Consider the following 15,262-nt stretch of genomic DNA (forward strand, 5'->3'; position numbering starts at 1 on the left):
CATGGCTTTAAGGTTTGACTGTCCCACAGCTAAATTTTTGATCACAGTAAAATCCTATAAGAAAGCTCATGATATGTCAACAGTACAGTTAGCTTTTGATACTTGGTGCTGTGATTTTCCAATACCACATAATTCAAAGCATGCATTCATCTTCTCTTCCTAACCCACTAATCAATTTTGTTCTCATTGAAGAGGTGATGACTGCATATTCAATATTAATTGTTAGAAAGGGGCTCAGATACCATGGGGTTGGGGGCCATGTAGTCCCTTGACAGAGGAAAGAGAAACAAACTCACTATATGCTCAATATCATTAATAAGATTTTTTTCTACAGCTTGGGGGCATGAACTGCAAAATGGATGACAAATTAGAATCCAATCAACAACCCCAGAGTTCCACTGTCAGTAAAGATAAAAGTTTTATTACAGATGATCTTCAAAGCATAATCCTCCCATTGCTCTTTGTACAAGAAAGCAACATTTACTTATTCTTCCTTTTGCAGGTGTGTATTGTAATCATTTGGATAAATGTTTGTAAAAATGTTACACTTGTAAAGAAAACACCATAGAGCATAGTTAAGGCTGAAACTTTAAAGTATGGTCAATGTCTAAGACTTCGGCTGACTTTTGGGGACATGGTTCAACACCAAATAGGACTGCTTGCTGAAAAATTCATTCTTTGGTCATGCTAGTAGCAGCCTGTGTTGAAAGAAAGAAAATCAAACATTTGGAAGTGCATTGGGAAATCTAATAGAAATGTATTTGGGAAGAGTATTTAACGAAACTCTCTATATTTTTAGCACCAACATTGTAATGAATTTATGCCTTATCAATTCATTCCAATTCAATTACTCTCTTTTCAGCTCTTCAAAGCTTATGCTTTCTTCAAGGAGAATTTTTTCCCCTCTTTACATAAATTAAACTTTGGAATATCTGACAAAGCCATTTATCAAATTTCTGCCAATAATTCTTTGTATGATACTTGATATTCATGATGACTAGCCAGCCAGTATTCTCAGGCTGCTAACAGAAATTTAAAGTGATGGGATCTGATCCATGGTCTCAACAGTTACACCTCCTGCCATGCCATACATGCATGGCAAGACATATTATTTTGGAATCGGGAATTGAATCCAATCACACCGTACTTGCCAGTGCAGGGGGAACCCTGTATTAGCGCCAAAAATCAGCTGATTTTCAGCTGGGTACTGGGACTGACTTGGGGTCTGGAATCAGCTCCAGTGCAGTCCCCAGCCCCTGCCAACAGTCAAAACCACAAGTGAGTAGCTAAAACTGGATTGTCAAAATCTGGATGGCATACACAGGTTTTTTTATGCATGTTGCATCATAATCCCAAGATCTCCATATACTGGGATGAATAAAAACCATGTCTGCTTGGTGGTACACTTTACTTATCTTGGTGCACAGGGACACTGGCAAACTCATATGTGTGGCCCAGCTGGTCAGCACAGGTGGTTTTCATTCATTCTGGCACACAGGGAACCCAGGATTGGGCTGATACAGTCTGATCCTGGGATCCCTGTATACCGTGATGAGTTAAGTGTGTTTTTTACTAGTCTTGGTGCTGAGCATTTGGACCCTTCCAAAATGGAGATTCATATGAATTTATACTTTTTAATGCTTTGGTTGGTATGCAAGGTGGAATAGGATCATAGTGATTTAGATGTCTAAAAGCTGAGTAAAGAATGTTTAGAAACAGAGTAGGATTTGCACCATAAGATCACATTCTATCAACAGGTAAAAATCAAAATCTACTAAAGTTTATAGTCATGAAGATGTAGGTCATATTGTCTGCTCTTGTGAATTACAGCTTCTTCCAAAAGTGGATAGCATGGCCTACAGCTTAGTTGAAATCACCGGTAAGGTACAAAAAAAGGACTTAGACACCTGGACTAGGTACAGACAGTCAAAAGCCTGAGGCTGAATCAATGTGGTTTAGACTAACCTGCAAAAACTGGAAAAATTAAACTGAGAAATAACTGGACACACATTGACCATTGATTCAGAAAATGTAGCCACATACCTGCAGTGGCCCAGGCCAGAAGCTGGGGGGCACTAGAGCATGGCTGTCTGGCACTCTCTCTTCCTGCTGCCCCTGAGGTTTCTGGGATTTGCAGTCCAGCATCACAAAATCAGGACTCTGCACGGTTGCTCATCACTTCTTTCTGCTTCCAGATGCCTCTGGGATTTATAGCCCACAGTCACAGCGAGCAGTAACTTTTAGTAAGTTTAGCAGGGCAGAGCAGCTCTGTACTTGGGGAAACTGGAGTTTAATCCCCTCTCCCTGGCCCCAGACTCCAACTGGGGTTTGCCTTGGGGCGGGGGAGGGGGGGCAGTCCCTGCCCCTCTCTCTCTCTCTCTCTCTCTCTTTCTCTCTCTCTCTCTCTCTCTCCTCTCCCCCTGCCAACCCTTCTCTGCTGGAGCAGACAGCACAGTCCAGCCCAGGGCTAGAAAGCATGCTGGGATGCTGAGGGACTGATTTAACTTGAACCAGGAAGGGGTCTGGGACAGAAGTTGCATAAACCAGTTTGACCCAAATCAGTTAAGTCTGATACTAAATCCAACCGGGTTTAACTTAAACGAGTTTCAGCCATTTTAAAACTGTTTTTTTTGTGCACTGAACTTATGTTCTGTCACAGGTTTAAACCAGTTTCTGATGAACAGGTTTTAACTTCTGTCCCTAGACCTGAAGTAGGACTTAGGTGGACTTTAGATATCTAATCCAAGAAAGTGATCCAAAATACCAATCACCTAACTACCTAACTGCATATACCTTTGCCAGAAAAAAATATTTTTGTACCTAAAGTTCTCCTATTGTGCACGTCCAGAGAAGTCATCCCAATTAGCTGAATTTATTGTCACCTATTTCATGCCTAAAGCTGCTGGGAATGCAAAGTAGGCCACTTTAGCCCTAAATCATATAAAGTACCTACCCCCATTCCAGACTTGGCTCCAGCCTGGTAAAAAGGGCACTGTCCTGGGAGGTGGAAGTGAGCGTTTTTTCTTTCAGGCTAGACACTAATTACAGCTGTCACATTTTCCCCCTTCTTCACTAGGGAAAAATCCCGAAAGGACTAAATAGGCACCTAATTGCAGGAGAGCGTTTGGGCCTGAATCTCAGGCTCACGTTAGTATTCTAGTCCAAGTCTCACACTGATGTCCATTTCCTGGTTTAGGCATGTCCCTCAATATTCTAGCTGTTGTGAATTCCATTCCTAGGAGCCTGCCTTTCCTCAGGGATTATACAAGGAATTCAAGAACTGAGTACTTAGTTCTTGAAACTTAGATGTGGCAATACTAAGTATCAACACACTGGAATATTTTTGTGGATCTGGACCCAAGCTTCCTGTGGGAATGCTCATGGTAAACTCATGCCATGCAGAGTCAGGTTCAAAATTTCTTTCCATAGCACTTCTGTAACATTTGCGAAAACTTTAAATATCTCAAAGTCTCAGTGAATAATTCTGTAAACAGAATCAATTAAACTATATCTGATAGGAATGGAACATAAGTACAAATACAAGCAGCACAAAAACAATGGGAACAGAATATTTTGCCTTGGAAGCCTATTGTATGATGCTAATTTTAATTCTCATAAAGGCCTTTTGGTCATTGCTTTGTTGAAGTTTATCTCTGAGAACCAAGAACAAAATGTATTTTCTTTCCTAGAACACAATGTGTATGTGAATTTCAAGACATCCTACCATGTGGTATTTTTGCTGAGTAGAATAACCTGTTTTTATGGATAGGCCCTATCCATCACTGAATTACTGCATTTTTAAACCAGTATGAAACTGCAGTAATGGAGCTGTGAATCATCTCTACAGTATTTTAAACTCTGTTCCCCTTATGTTAACTCCTCACAATAATTTTATTTGAACTTCTTCCTGTTGTTATCTTCTACTGTAGACCAGTCAACTCAGTTGTTGTTAGACTTGCAGTTTAAGATTTTGCCCTATTTATTTTTCCTAGACACATATAATGTGCTTGAATTCTTTTATTATTTCCCCTTTCTGTGTTTTAGCTTCAGATGTGTCATATCTTTCAAATAACACTGTTCAAATAATCAATCATCATTTATCTATTTGATTTAAGAGACATTGAAATAAACTATTAACAAATCAATTTTATTTTTGCTTGTAAATTTTATCTAGTCTGCTGGATTTCATCTAAGCTCAGCCCTTACAAAATATGGTTTTATATGTTATACGGGCTAGGGTTATCTTGTCATCACTTTTAATGATAGTCAAGCAAACTGCAGTAAATTGTTGCAAGTACCTGGAAACGTACTGACTACGTAGGTGTCAGACATGTCTGTAGACTGGCAAACACTGCAAGTGCCATAAATTTTATTCAGGTTAGTTTAATATGTGACCTAGATTGCAGATCAAACTGTTTCCTGTTCATCTGCAAAAGAGGAGACATGGATGAACAACAGAAGCAATTAGATAGCCTTGTATGCAGACAGAGCAATATAAACTCTTGTGCCTGGATAATATAAAAAAACCATGTGCTTCACGTTACTTAAAGAATCTTTATATGTTTGGTTTCCCAGTAACTTCTAATGCACACTCAGTCCTTTCATCCCTTCTCAGGATGTGTCATGTTGTCATTTTATGTTAGTTACATACAATTTAAAATAAGAAAAAAGCTTTAATTTTAGGATTTTATGATAACAGGTATCCAAAACACTTTGGGAATCAAGGAACCATAAGTGTGCACGTTGCAGGGTAATTCCACACTTCACCTTATGATGATCTCACTTCCTGAAATTCAAGCTGTGTGCAAAAAAAATTAAAAAATAAAAGCACATTTCAGTTCTAGGAACTACTAACCTTTTTTCCCTCATTCTCTTTTAGAGTCTTTTGAAGCTCTATTGGATGCAGTTAGTTGGTATAATTTTGATCATCACTGTCAATATTTATTAAAGAAGTTTGTCTCCATATCTTAGTTCATCTCTAAAGTGCTAAAGTAATTCCTTACTCAGAACCTTAAGTAAATTAGTTGTGAAACAAAATTAAACTGCAAAAGTCAAATGGTGAACTTACTACAGTTTCAATGTAATCTGAAATCCATTCCAGTAGTAGTTACCAATAACACTGCATATGGAACTAGTGGAGCATACCATGAATACATTTTGTTGCATTATGGATAAATCAGATCACAAAGGAGTCAAAACAATTGCCTTTGAAGTGAAAGTATTACAACATTTTTCAGTCTACATTAGTAGCACAGTGGCTTTACTAGAGAGGAGGAGGGTGAGGGTGAGGGAAAGAAGACAGATCCTATGACTTCATCTGTGACTTCATTACAACCAGGCTTTCAGTTTTGATCTCAAAGACAGACTACTACTGTGTTATTCTGAAAAGACCAAGGGGTTAAGCTGTAGAACAATAAAGCATGTTTATTCAGAGAGCAGTACCTTGCCTATAGTTCTGCTGTTCCCTTCTGCAATCCTGGGGCAAATGCAACAACTTATACATAACACTCTTAAAGGTATCCACACATCTTCCCCCTTTACATGTAACATATCCCCATATAATACTAACAGTGACAGTTTAGTTCAACCCACAGTTAAAGCACATTTTAACAGGTCTCTATGGCCACGCCCAGACTCGCATGAATGCTTGGTTCCCTGAAGACAAATATTAGCAGCGGCTTACCTTGTGCCACTGCTAGTTGTCCCTGAGACATGCCTGTGCCATGCAGCATGCAGCAAGTTACCCCAGGTGGGATAGGGAAGGCTGCAGCCAGCACTAGGCTGGCCCCAACAGTCTTACTTGGGATCCTGGCGGGGTCCCCAGGGCTGCAGCATCAACAGTCCTGCTGTGTTAAGCCTGGCCAGCAGCAGAGCACAGATCTGGCTCTGGCTCTGGCTTTGGGTTGCACATGCTACCGCTGTGTGCACCATTCCACTTTTTTCCATAGTTTTTTTTGACCCCTGGATATCCCCAATTTTCAGGATAAAAAAGTAACCGAAAATCTACATTTTTCCATGATCAAAATGAAACACCACTATATGTATGTATATGTATTAGTGGCATTTAATTTTAATCACAGAAAAATGTGGATTTTGAGTTACATTTTTTTAACTTGAAAATTGGAGATTTTTTTTTTTAATCAGAGAAAACCAGGATCCCTATTTATGACATGGTTTTCTGTTGTGCTTTTGAGCAATGCAATTTCAGGATAGTGAGACTATTAATCCAGCACTAATACATATTTTTTCCTGCATGTATGAATAAGTCAATGGCCACTTGATACCACAGAGCTACAGGGTCCTCCATGACCATCATGGGCTCTTTTCTTTGTTCTGATCTGTATTTTAGGCATGTAGAAGAAACTGTAAAGGTTTGTACAATGTAATTATTTATGCCGGACCAATATAGAGCACCCCTTGCTCTCCTTTTGTATTTTTCAATGCCTAGATGCCCATCATGTATTCTGTTTACTGTGTCTGTCTTTAGCACTGCTGAAACAACAAGTTGTGAGCCTTTGAACAAAATGCCATCCAGTACTGACAGCTCTTCCTTGAACTGAGAATAGGGGCTAGGTATCTGTTTTCCAGGTCAAGCAGCACAAATAGCTGTTATCACTTTTTGCAGTGTGGTGCCCTGAGCAGTAGTGTCTGCAATTACATTTTATCTGTGACAGAAATCACTCTTTTAATTAGATTAATATGTATTATGTCTGAGTCTGGAATCCTGTCATGTTCCATTCTGTTATATGCCCTAGACAACGTATCTGCAATTAGTAGATATTTTCCTGCCATGTATTGTATGTCTAGATCAGAGGTTCTCAAACTGTGGTCCATGGACCACCACTGGTCTACAAACTCCATTCAGGTGATCCACAGAAAGGAAACCTAAGGCTAAAGCTGACAAACATTACACCTGACTTCCCAGAACTTTGCTCAAAAAAACAGGCACATCCATCGCATTAGAATGATAAGAATACTGATATTAAAATATGAGTTGTGTGCCTTGATTTGTAGACAAAAAAAAGTTGATTAAGTCATCTGCTGAGACCCTCAGCAATTTTCAAGTTGTCAGCAAAAAAAAAAGTTTGAGAACCACTGGTCTAGATCATACATTTGCAGTTGAAAGAAAAGTCTGTGTAAACTGGGTATCATGTCTGATAACCCCTTTCTTTGCTATAGTTACCAAAGGTTTATGAGCAGTTTCAGCTATGACAGGCTTTCCATTGATGAATATATGAAATTTCTTACAGACATATACCAGAACTAAACTTTCTCTCTCAATTTGTGCATATAGACACACTGACATAGAGAGTGCCCAAGATGCATATGCCACTGGTCTCCAGCTGTCCCCATATTTTTGAAGCTAAGCTGCTCCAATGCCTTCTTTAGAAGCATTTCTTGACAATTTAATGGGCATCTAGGGTCATCGTATATTAGAGTCAGAGATTTCATTATTTTTTCCTTCAAGTTTTTAAGTTCAGCTTCATCTTCACATTCCTGTATCCACTGAGCATTCTTTTATAAAAGTGATCTAAGGTGTTTGATCTGCTCTGCTAATTAGGTAGATATTTCCCGACAAAATTGATCGCTCCCAGTAATCTTTTTATTTGTAGGGAGTGGCATGTTTGTAATGGCTTTAACTCTTGCAGGATCAATTTACATCCCTTTCTCAGAGAGCTTTTCTCCCAGATATGTTTTTTCTTTGACCCTGATTTTCCATTTTTGTTTGTTCAGTTTCAAACCTGCTCTGCGAGCTCTTTCTATTGCCTTTCTTAGCCTCAAGTCATGTTCTTCCATAGTATTTCCCCAAATTAATACACCATCAATATAAACCATCATTCCATCAAGACCTTCAAAAATTTGTTTTGCCTTTCTGTGAAATACTTCAGATGCAGAACACAATCCAAAGGAAGCCTACGAAAGCAACACCTTCCAAAGGAGTTATTGAAGGTACATAATCTAGTGATATTCTTTTCTAGGGGAACTTGCCAAAACCTATAAGAGGCATCCAGAGTGGAGAAATATTTAGCTTCTGCCACATTGCCAAAACCTCTTCCCTGGTGAAAATGGGAAAATGTTTCCTTTTGATGTTCATGTTCATTTGCTTAGGATCCAGACACAAGTCACAAGGATCCATTTTTTTCTATTATGACCAGTGAATAAATTCAAGCAGTTGGTTGTTCTACTTTTTCTGTTATGTTCATGTTAACTGATCTATCTAATTCCTTTTTCAGTTTCTCCCTTAGTACAAGGGGAACATTTCTTGGAGCATGTATGGTGGGAGTATTTGGTCCTCTTAATTCTATCTTGTACTCAGTTAACAGTTTTCCTATGCCTTGAAAAAACATTGTAAAACTCCTCTTTTCTGTTCTTGCTTTCTAGTCCTTCAATGGCATCCATTCTCGTAATCAAATTTAGGGTTTTACATGTTTGCAACCCAATAAGTGTCACTAGTTTTCCTGGGACTGTTACTAACGGAATTTTTACTATATTACCCTTGTGTTTAACATGTAGTGCACAAACACCCTTGGCTGAAATCAGGTTTCCATGATATGCTCTAAGTGTCACTCTCTTATTCTTATAGTACACAGGTTTAGTTTTCATTTTTTAAATAATGTATTCTGGTATTACATTGACCTGTGCCCTGAATTTAATTTAAGTTACCATTATTCCATTGGTGTCCAGGGTGATTGTCCAATCCTCAGAAGAATAACTTCTTGCATTGTACCAATGAGGAATTCTTCCTTTTCCTCATTGCAGAAAGCATGCACCTGCTGTTTCTTGTGTGTTGCATCCTACTCCTTTCTGCAAACTCTTGCAAAGTGATTGAATCTTTTGCATTTGTTGCAGCACAGTGCATGGGTTTATAGTAACCCCCCACAGCATCTGCAGCTGACCATTTTCTTCAAGCAATTCTCTTTGGCCTCCACTTGCCTGCTTCTTAGTGAGGTCCTCCTTTCTGTATTCTTTGTGTGTTGCCTTAGGTTTTTATAGTCTCATAATCCTGTTTAGTTCAGCTCGTTCTGTTTCTTCCTTCAGCTTCTGAACCCTGGCATTTGTTATCTCAGCCACTTGGCACATTCTAACTGCCTTTTCCAAATTAAGCTCAGAATCCTCTAGCAGTCTCTTGCTGCAGAGAGGAGGATGTGGACCAGTGGCTTGAAGTTGCAGGGACTGTTTTAGACTAAATAACATAAAAATATTCTTCATTGTTAAAATTGTAAAGCCATGGAATAGGCTGCCTAGAGAAGTTGTGGACTCCCTGTCATTGGAGGTGGTCAAGAAGAGGTTGGACAGTCACGGGTCAGGGATGATCTAGGCATACTTATGCCTATGTTCTTCCATGGGTATTCCCCATGTTTCTAGGCTTTGCTGTTTGCCCCCACTCCTTTTCTGCTATATGTTGCAGGGTGTTTTTAAGCCTTCTCAGAGGCATTGAGGGCTAGCTACAGCCAAGGCTTGGGACTTTGACTGGGCTGTTCCAACGCTCCTGCTGGGAGCAAATTCAGAGTTTCCTAGCTAGAGGATCTTGTCCCTTTACTCAGGGTCAGACTGATTGCCATATTTGGTATCAGGAAGAATTTTTTCCTTATGGTCAGATTGGTATGGACTGTGGGAGTTTTTGCCTTTCTCTGTAGCAGGGGGCATCTTGGGACCTCTTGAGCATATATTGACACTATTCTATGGAAACAGGATGCTGTCTGCCATTGTTCTCCTGCTTTACCTAAGGCAGATTAAGGTGTTAGGTCTATGTTGTCTCAGGGTTGAGGGTAGTCCTATATAGAGTTTAGATTATAGTTGAAATGGGATGATTTAGATATGGATGATTCTATCTCAGGCAAAGTTGAACTAGATGACCTCTGGGGACCCTTCCAGTTCCACTTCTCTATGAGTCTATGACTCTTAGTTATGTATGAATGAATCTGATATAAAATCATGTGAAAATGGGAATCAGAGTGATTTTCTTATAACATTAGACAAAGATCACTTTTTAGATTAAGGGAACATCATTATACCTTAAACTACTCTGACTTTCTTCTTGGGTGTAGAGCTCACCAGATCATCCTCCTCTGCCTCTCATGCCCGCTGCCTCATGTCAACATGACTCATGGAAATAATTGTTGGTGTTACATGAGAGACTGAAATTAAACATTCTTGTTACCATGGCCTTAGGGTGGTGGGGGAAGAGTCAACAATTTGGGATAAAAAAATAAAGTCTACTTTATCACAGCAAAATAACAAAGGCTTGTCAGAAGAATAGATTTCTTGTATTCCTATCTCCAAAGAAATTGAAACCCTGCTTGTTCAATACAGCAGTGCTTTGAAAGGAAATGTCGGCCTTTCACTTAAGGCCAAACATTCAAAAGGGGAAGGAGGGGGAAGGAGGAATCAACACCAAAATAGCCTGCTGCCTTTCTCACATTGCTGGGAAAGAAGTGTTCTTGATGCTATCATGAAATGAGCATGCCAGCTATGTTTCTACTGCCATCTGTTATTCAAAGCCAACAAAAAGTGGTGAAAGTTAGAAGCAGAGCAGCAACAGAAAAAGCAATGGGGAGAGCCAGACATCAGACATGAATAAATAGGATATAGAAAGCATGGCAAGGAGGCAATGGCTACATAATAAGAAGAAAGGAGGTGGAAAAGCTTAACCCACATTTCAAATAAACTCTCCTTTTTAAAGAGTGGTTAGTGAAACCGAGTTAGCTGTGGCCTTTAAAAAACAATAAATATTCATGACTAAACTGAGCAAATTCATAATTTTATTGTTGTACCCTTTGTGCCTTACATCACAGTATTCTTTGATTATTAGTTAACCCCATAAGGCTCCTTCTGCTTTTTCTGTGTAGACATACAACAGCTGCTCTCTACTGTGAAAGCATCCTTGTTTTAGATTCCTTTGGAAACTATGTTGACCAGCTCTATACTGTGTACATCCTCATTTCTACGTATTAGGACTATAGAGAATTTCAGCCAGTGTGACTGAATGGCCACGCAGGGAAAAATCTTGATTCTTATGCCAGCAATCATAAGAAACTTAAAATAAATCAAAATACTATGAAACTAAAAGCACTAACATCGTGAGAGATTTATCAATTTTTCTCAACATTTATTACTTTAGTTTCCATAAATATGACCCTGAATCACCAACACGTGATGTTTTCATTATTTGAGCAATATTTTTGCTCTTTTCCTTTTTTTTATAGCCCTTCAGTCAGGTGGTGAACAGTAGCACATATGGTCAGGTTTGATATGTTTAGGGTTCCCATTAGAAAATAATAAAACTGCTTTGAGCCCATTCAATGAAAAAGAAATGAGTCCTGTTCCAGTTGTCTTTAGCAGATAGTTTCCCTTCCCCACAAGTGCCCTGCACCCAAATGCAAAAGGAAGGACTTTTGTCACATTAAAAGAAAAACACAAAGTTTAGGAAAATTCAGCAAGAATATAACATTCAAATAAAGACAAAAGCAGTAAGTATAAAAATGTACCTCATTAAAATTCTTTCCCCAATCAATCCCTATGAAACCCCATGCTTTCTCTTCCTGAGACCACTCCACCTCTCCCACAGAACCCATTCACAAATTACTTCCATGAATATTAGTAGGCCAGGTATTTGATAGTAATATTCTCTGTGATCCCAGCTGCAGACTCCGGGAAGCTGTTTGGCTAGATATAGCTGAAGAGGCCTCCACCTGATTCAGGTAAGTGATGTGGCACCATTTCAGGTCTAGGAAAAGGAAAACCTTATGGAAGGTGCCTCAATTCTCTTAGTACTTTCCAATTTTCTTAATGGACTCTGCTCAGTACTGAAGAATTTTCCATAGGGAAAAAATGGAAAAAAAGGAATATCTAGCAACTCAGCTAGTAAAAGAAAAATTATCATCCATTTGTCTCTCAGAGGTTAATCATTACCTCTCTTCCCAAATCAGGGCCAGTGAGGGTGATGCCCTCACTGTTGGAGGTGACAAAGTGAGGTAACCCCAGTGAGGGTGATGCCCTAACTGTTGGAGTGACAAAACCCTAGAGTGAGTTGGGGTGCTCCCAGAGATACAACTGGGGCCTATGGTCCCCTGACATTGCTGAATGGCAATGCCTGGGTTGATAATTTGCCAGAAATTACACTTTACATAAAGTTACACCCCTTTCCCCCCCCACAAGGGTTTATTATAATGAAGAACAAATGGCATTGAAAATAAAAAGTGATCACGTGATTTGACAATAGAGCATGGTAAAACAAAACTGATGGTGTGGCCTAACCAGTGCTGCATAGAGGGGAATCACTTCCTTCGATCTGCTGTAACCATCAAGATCCTAACCCTATGTTCAGACTATCACCTAGCCCTCATACAATTTTTTAGGGTCAGCCTCCCTTCAGTCACAGTTAGCTCTTTCAGCCAGGGACATCCATTCTCACCCTGCACTAGGAGTCACCTCTATAGCCACCCACTAGTGGTCACTGCCTCCAGAATACTTCACACAGCCTTTCTTCCCCACCAAGCTTCAGCAGAGTCACAGAATCCTTTAGTGTTTCTGATTGTTGAACCATGAAAGTGGGTATCAAATGTATGAAAATGAGGATTTCTATAGCCATTTTTCCTTTTTTCTCCTCAGAGGGAATAGCAAGTTCCTTCCACTTTGAAGTTCCTGAATATATATTACATCCCTGGTTCCTTTTTAAAAAAAAACAGCCACCCCTATAAGACTGCAGACCACTTCCATAGTCATAAACCTTACTTTATCCATTGTGCTTTTTCTAAACACACCTGAGAGGTCACCTGAGGCTCTGATCATGCCTGCTATTGTAAAAGAGGGAGAAATGCATAAAACTAAGTGTTTCAAATGCAAAGGGATAGTTTATTATTTGTGAACTCTAATGCCACTGCAGTCCAAAGCTGTGAAGGTGTTATTAGGACCTTCCTATTAGTTAACTTGCACTTGGTTTTCCACTTTCTCTTTCCCATAACTCTCCCATCCAGGAGTCAGTTTTCCATCCCACACTAAGCAGCTTATAGAGTCAGAATTGGCAACCATATTAAAGCTCCATCCCCTACCTCTTGTATTAATTATATGAAAATTGAAACAATTTTGTCACAAAAAAGAGGTATTGGGATGTTCTTCAGAATGATATGGGATCCCTTTATGAATGATTTAAGGAGACCTTAAATATAGGACACCTGAACTACCATCATTATCTATAATGTAAAGTAAGTCTAAGATGATATATTCTTTACAATTTATGAAAACATGAACAGAACATGCCCAGAGATTTACAGATTTGCTTCAGCTTTGAACGCACAACTCACTGTCTGCCAGACCCACCTCCACAGTCCTTAATAGGAAAAAAATGAGGTCTTTGATATAAATGCTTTGAACTGCTCCTGTTTAAAGCAAGCACCCCTGCAGATGAGAGCCTCCAGCAAAGCTTTCTAAGCCTGCATAGTGAATGCTATCAGTGGATGTAAGGCATCTCTTCTCTTATATTGCCAGTCACTAAGCTTAAAAATACATGATGTCAAATATAAATGTTACATTCATAACTGTCAATGGGATTCAAGCTTGATGGACAAAAAATAACTCCTTATGAGGTGAACTGATGTTTAGTTAGAACAGAACCAAGTACACACATGCTTAGATGCTTCAAGCATTCACTGACTTTATAAAAGTGATAAAGCAGTAGTCTTTCTTTTTATTGTGGGGAGTGGCCTACACAGGCTGATAAATTCAAATCTGTCCTTAGGCATGGTCACAGACAGCACCTGTATCACATTACTCTTAATGGTATAGTTTTTTTTTTTTTATGGGGGTGCATTTTGTGTGGATTGCAACATTCATTCTACTGTATAACATACCTAGCAGCATGCTCTTATTGAATTACTAGTTAAATATATCAACATATTATTACCATATTTTATAATCCATTTTATGGGTTAGTACTAAAGGATGTACGGTAAGAATAATTCCATAATGAATTAATCATATCATTAAACATTTATGTTCATCTTCCCTGCTACTTTGGCTGAAATATGTAGGACGTGGAAAGGCATACACATTTGTGGTCCTTAAAACTGCTAAGGTACTTAAGAGGTATTAAACCTGAGAACCTAGCAAAATTACACAACTGGTTTATATATTAATTCTGCAATTGCTTGATTCTGTTTCTAATTCTCTACTTGGCTGAATCCTCATGTATATATCAGTGTGTGATATTAAACTTTGTGCTTCTTTGATTCTTTGGGACCATTTAGACAATCTAAATACCTTGGAACTTTAGGATTCCGCTAAACTACAGTACCTTATGATGTCGTCTATAGACTGTTAGTGAGTCCTTAGGAGCCAGACATGTTCCTACCATGACTACTTCCACTCCCAGTATACCCTGAGATATATTCTATACTAGGGTGTGTGGTCTACAGAAGACTATGCCATCCCATCTCCATGTCTGCTGGAGGAAACTTCGGTGGACTGGCTTAATCAGCTTTCTCATTCACTTACAATAAATGGCATAAAACAGCTGGTGCAGGGGTCAAGGCCGCCCCTGACACACATTAAAGAGAACCAAGCTGATTGCATTTCACTATTTGGGATCTGTTCACTAAGGTCAAGATTTAAAATAAAAACATGGAGACCAACCCAAAGTTAGGCTTCTAGATAACTGGCTAGATTTTAGACTTACTGGTCTAAGTACACAGGGAAAAATCCTGCAGTTCTCTTTTCAGTCAACTAGAGTTTTTACAGAGTGTGAACAGACTAAAAACAAAGGGCCAAATTATGAAGAGTATGAAGACTTAGACAGAGGTATTCAACTAGTTAAGGGGTTAAGTTGTGACCCACAGGCTTGTGACTGGCCACTCTCCCCTCTTCATTCTGTTTGCTGTTGCTGGATTCTGAACCAATGCTGTAGCCAGGTTCTCTGCACTCCCTATGAGGGCCGGATTAATGCATAGGCAAACTAGGCACATGCCTAGGGCCCTGAGCTGTGGGGGCCCCCAGTCCTTCCCTCTGCAGCAGCAGTACGAATGGCCCCGTCCATCTCCCTTCCCTTCCCTTCTGCCAGGCTTGCTTCTGTGGCAGTTGCTTCTTAGCAGTGGCACTGAGTGCTGCTCCCCACAGGCAGCAGCACTAGGGTCAGGAGGGGGGTCTCAACCAGCTTGGAGCTCACAAATTTGTTTGCCTAGGGCCCACTAAAGGGTTAAACTTTTCCTTCTCCCTGTCCCTGCTTTGGCTTCTGCTTCCTGTCCCCAACCCTGGTATTGCAACCCAG

Source organism: Alligator sinensis, unplaced genomic scaffold (assembly GCF_000455745.1).
Source record: "Alligator sinensis unplaced genomic scaffold, ASM45574v1 scaffold312_2, whole genome shotgun sequence".
NCBI classification, from domain to species: domain Eukaryota; kingdom Metazoa; phylum Chordata; order Crocodylia; family Alligatoridae; genus Alligator; species Alligator sinensis.